This window comes from Petaurus breviceps, unplaced genomic scaffold (genome assembly GCF_028583685.1).
Source record: "Petaurus breviceps papuanus isolate PSGF00001 unplaced genomic scaffold, PetGlider_PUasm1.0 112, whole genome shotgun sequence".
Taxonomy (NCBI): domain Eukaryota; kingdom Metazoa; phylum Chordata; class Mammalia; order Diprotodontia; family Petauridae; genus Petaurus; species Petaurus breviceps.
The window spans coordinates 3,819,457-3,825,456 of NW_027185601.1; positions in this window are offsets into that span (position 1 = coordinate 3,819,457).

The window sequence follows — 6,000 nt, forward strand, 5'->3', positions numbered from 1 at the left end:
TGGCCCTCTACTAAGTCCTCAAGTTTGACTTTGACTGAATCCAAACTTCACAGAACAAAACTTGGACAAAGTCTAAAAGTCACACTTGAGGACCTAGAGGGCCACATGTGGCCTTGAGGCTGCAGGTTCCTCACCCCTGACCTAATCATTCTAGGGGTTCAAGAATCCCAATTTGTTTATTTTAAACTTTAAGGTTTTCCTGTTCTATGCAAAAGAAGGGCTAGGAAAAAGTTACTGAGGCATCTAATGCCCTGGGGGAAGTCTGTTGTCTTCGCTGGTCTTTTCATAGAAAAATGATGTATTCACAGCCTAGGATCCCCAAAAGGTACAATTACACCTGAAAAGGTCTTATCCTTATATCTTATTGTCTCTCTTTGCTTCCTACAACCTTCAACTTTTCTAGTCTAAAGTTAATTTTGCTAGTCTAAAAGGGTCACACACATTGATGTTTTGTGTATATCATATTTTTCCCCAGTAACTCCTTAAGGGTAGGGACCAATTCTTTATCTTTGTATCCTTGGCACCTGCCAGTAGTGTTTGGCACAGAATTTGTTGAATTGAATTGAAGTCACACACTTTGCTTTACTGCACAAGGCTGGAACTCGTTAGTCAAGTCAACAAGCATTAACTAAGAGCTTAGTGTCAGCACTTTCCCTGGGCTAAGCACTGGGAATACAAATAAAAGGAGAAAGAAAGCCAGTCCCTATCCTCCAGGAGCTTACATTCTAATTCGAGAAAGATACATAAAGAAAGCCTTAAGGGGGGGGAGGGGAAACCCTCAATCCCAGACACAAAGGCAGAGGCCACTGGGTGGAGGGTAATTCTAATATGTGACTCCGGTGGCAACAATACTGAACTAGATCTAACTAATTAACTAAATAATAACTAATCTAATAGCTCTTAACTCAGTAAGGTAATTGCCAACTTCTAATTGTACTATTTTCAACTTTAATTGTATCTTGCTTTTTAAACATTCAGAATTTGCTGAACTAATATTTTGTAATACTTTTTTGCTACTAAAAGATGTTGAAGGAAGACTAGCTATCTCACTGGATTGCAAACCCTTAAGGAGGTCAAAGGTTAACCCGGTGGCTCAGGAATGTGATTTTATCAGCTTATACTGAAGTGAACTGGCTAGGAGAAACTGGTTTATGCTAATCAAATGCAGGAGACATTAATAAACCAGAAAGCTGATTTATTAATTTACAATGAGAAACATAACTGCTGAGTAGAAGATACTTATGTGAGCTGGTCAGCACATTTTCTTCCCAGGAGGAAAGTCTTACTTGGAAAACTCAATTAATGTTGGATGGTTGCTTGGTGATCATAGAAAAGGCAAAAGGAGTTGAATAATCTTTTTTTTTTTTAATTGGATGGGGGGAAGGCAAGGCAATTGGGGTTAAGTGACTTGCCCAAGGTCACAAAGCTAGTAAGCTACAAGTGTCTGAGGCTGGATTTGAACTCAGGTTCTCCTGACTCCAAGGCTGGTGCTCTATTCACTGCACCACCTAAACACCCCTGATAACCTTGATAGATAATGCCATTAAGCCAAAATGAGCTGATGTTCCCATCTCTACTACAAGGATGTACATCTACATCTACATCCATACATACATATACATGAATCAAACACTTATATCAGCTAGTCAAGGCACCATCTTCCTTGAACAGTACCAGATGAGCATCAATAAACTCTTACTTGTCTCTTTTCTTCCTACTCCAGTACAGACCATCTTCCTGTTATGATTACATGCCAGGTAATTATATATTACATATAATATATTAAGTACATTACAGCTTTCTTTGCATTAGACCCACTTGAGATTGGAATCTCCACAACTGTATTTGAGAGACATCCTGGACTCTTCTACAACCTAATCACAAACCACCTCTTTGGGTCAGTTATATCTACATCCTCTTTATGTTGATTTGTATTTTATTTTTATTTGTATTATATTTTATTTGAAGATCTGGTTCAAATCCAGCCTCTGACACTTACTGGATGTGTGACTGAGGTCAAGTCACTTAACCTCAATCTTAGTTTCCTCACTTGTAAAATAAGGTTCATAATACTATCTACAGAGAAGAGTTGTGAGGATCAAATGAGATATTTGTAAAGTGCTTAGCAAGTATCTGGCATAGAGTAAGCACTTAATAAATGCGGGGGGGGGGGGGGAGGTGGACGCTCGGAGTTTGTTTTCAAATTCAGTTTCTGACACACAGAGACTCTGTGACCCCATGCAAGTCACTTAATCTATTGGGCCCCAGTTTTCTAAAAGCATAAGTTTCATGGTAGTTGCAGATCTGCACTGCTAGAGTTTATTTACCAGCACTCCTCTATGTAAAGAAATCACAAATCTCTACCCCTCCCAAAATCCTGCCTCCTAATACCACATACCTTGCTTGGGGCTAACTGCACCTTGAATACTAAGCATCAGGGAGCATGATGTAGCAGAAAGAGTATTAGACCTAGAGTCTGGAAAACCTGGGCTCCTGTCTAGTCTCCAACACTTACCAACTGTCTGACCATAAGCAAGTCATTTAACTTAATTTCCCTGAATTTCAGTTTCCTCATCTATAAAAGGATAGTAAGGAACTTAGAAGTCAGAGGACACAAGTTGAAATTCTGCTTCTGCACAAACAAATTAATGCATCTAGGATAAGAAGGGAAGTGGTTGAATTAGGGAAAAAAAAAATCTTTGTATCAAATTTCCCTGATTAGGGTTTGCTGTCCAACATATATAAATAATTGATAAATATGTATAATACTAACAGTCATTTCCCAATACATAAATGGTCAAAGGATATGAACAAATAGTTCTCAAAACAAGAATTTCAGAGTATTCACAAACACATGAAAGAAGACTCTAAGAGAAGGGCAAATCAAAACAATCCTGAGGTTTCACCTCATCCCTTCTAAATTTGCAAAAATGACCCCCAAAAATGGCAACAGTCAGTGTGGGAGGGATTGTGGAAGGATAGACATGATAGATACATTGTTGGTGGAGCTGTGAAACAGCACAACCATTTTGGACAGCAATCTGGAATTATGCAAATAAAATGACTAAATATCCATGCCCTTGGAAGCAGAATCTCCATTACTGGACTTTGTACTCCAAGGAAGCCATCAAAAAGAAGAAAGTCTCCATATATTCCAAATATTTATAGTAGCACTTTTTGTGATAGCTAAGAATTGGAAACAAAGTAGATGCCCATTAACTGGGGAATGGCTTCACAAATTGTGGTACATGGGTGTAACAGAATATTACTGTGCTACAAAAAATTATATAGATGATGAATACAAAGAAGCATACTATATGAACTGATGCAGAATGAAGTAAGTAGGGAGCAGCTAGGTGGCACAGTGAATAGAGCACTGGCCCTGGAGTCAGGAGGACCTGAGTTCAAATATGGCCTCAGACACTTAACACCCACACAAAAAACTAGCCATGTGACCTTGGGCAAGTCACAACCCCAATTGCCCTACCTTGCCTGCTCCAAAAAGCAAAAAAAGAAAAGAATGAAGTAAGCACAGCCAAGAAAACAATATACACAGTGACTACAACAATGTGAATAGAAAGAATTACACACCAAAAAAAAAAAAATCAAAAGTAAATGTTATAAAATTATAAAGACAAAGTGGAACTCAAATGAAGAGATATAAGAAGACACCCCTACCTTCTGTGTAGAGGTGGGAGGTCCACAAGTGTTACATATTGCACATGTTTTTGAACTTTTTCAATGTTTCAATCGGTTGTGCTAATTATTTTCTTCTCTAAAAAATACCATTTGTTATATGGGATGGCTCTATGGGAGCACGAAGAAAGGAATACTAAGAATAGCTATGATAACATAAGAAACAGAAGATATCAATAGAAATGAAAAAGAAAAAAAATCAAATGAGGTAACTAGAACATGTAAAGCACTTTTGTAAATCTTAAAGTGATTTATAATTATCAGCTATTGTGGTTAGTATTGCTGTACCTACTGAATGAATATGAATATGTAATATAATATGAAATGTTTCCACTGCATCAATTCATCACTCAGTTTAACTTTACGAAATATAAATGTGTATATATATAAACATGCTTTTAAAACTTCTGGGTAAAAATGCCAGTGGAAAAATCATTTTCTGTGTGACTAGATAATTACCCATTTGAAAATTAAGGGCACATAAAGGCATAGACAGTTAACAGCTGATCTACTCTATATCCTCTCTTGCTGAGGCAGACGAAGTCAGGTCTTCTAACTCCAGGTCCAGTATTCTGTCTACTATGTTGCCTTAATTAACAAATGTTAAGTAACAAATGTTACCTAAATTAACAAAGACTTGTGAATATCTTTTTTGATAAAATATTTTCAATACCTACCTTGGCATGTCTATATTATACATTTCTTTGCTGAATTTGAAATCATTTTAAAATGTTCTTTTGGTGACATTTGGAGAATGTTACAAACTTTATTTTTAGTAAAATATGCTTCCTGGCCTTAGTATTCAGGCTAGTAGGACCTGTGAAATAAGGCTTAGGTTAGCACCGGTTAGAGAAATATTGAACTACTTGTTATACTTGCTTTGTGGAAACCTTAAATTTTGCAGCTTAGAAAACTATCCAGTACACTTATGAATAGCTTTTAAAGCTACAAATTGCTAGCTGATTTTAGCCTAGGTGTTGTGCTAAAATCTTGGGCTTTGATTCAGTAGAGCAAAACAAATCATTAAATGCTTTCTTCAAACAAGTTGCTTCTGAGGCATATCCTGAGACCAGATAAGTTCCCAAGACACAGGAGATGAGTTCAAAAACAATATACAAGTATTCTGCCACGTGAAACATAACACACCATGACATATGCTCACCAAAGGTATTTGCCCCCATTAAAGAGAATGTCCTGCGCAAAATTTAAATAGAAGAAGGATTCACTAATAACAGAGACCCTAAAGAAGTTCCTATATGTAAATGACATTGTGCCTAGGGATAGTGGAGTCTTTTCCATGAAATACATGGTCACTAAAAAGAGAGTGGCCTAAAAGGGCAAAGAGGTTGAAGGATACATGCTGTCCACTCAGAGCAGAACCAACAAAACTTCCCCAATGTTTACCTGAATGCATGGTATTTATAGTTTGTATGAATTCTTCTTATTATATGGATTTGGTTTTGATTTTTAGAATTTGGCTGCTATTCTACCTCACTTTGAGGAACATAAATGAATTAATATTGCTTGCTATAGAATACATATGTATAGACACATTTATATAATATATGTTTATAAATAAAACCTTTATCCTCTTATTAGGTCTCTGTGTATGGGAACTTTATTCCCTCTCTGCTACAGAATCTAAGTTAGCACTTCATGTGTATAATCACAGAGGAAAAAAATACATAAGTACCTCTAAGAGGCCTTTGATTCCTCACTTGAGAGAACAACCCAAGGTTATTCTTACTTGCCAGAAAATAGAAGGTATCTCATATGTGTTGATTATCCTGGCTTTTTTGCTTTCACCTTTAAAAGTAACCAAGGTCCCCATACCTTTCCCAAGAATAACTCCATAGATAAAGTATTCATCTGGATCCATATGACTCTCTGTAGCACCTGGCATCATGGATAAAATACTAAATTTGAAGCTAAATTTGAAGAAATCAGGGGAAAATCCAGTTTCAAATTCTCTTCCCCTTCAACCAGTTTCTGAATTCAAGATCTTAAAGAACAGATCTTGCCATCAAGAAGCATACTTTTTTCCCAAGCTCCTTAAAATTTTTTTAAACACTATTATTCTCCTGGCGATATTATATGACTGGTAACAATGAAAGAGCATAACCTTAGAAAAATCAAAATTGCAGGTGATCCAAAGAATGTGGGGAAAATAACTAAATATAAATAAGCTGCAGCATATTATTCAATTAATAGTTTTTTTCAACAATCTAGCATAACTTTCTATTATGTTTCTAACTTTTGTTAACTTTCTATAAATTTTGTTCATGTTTATAATTTAATTCTAAT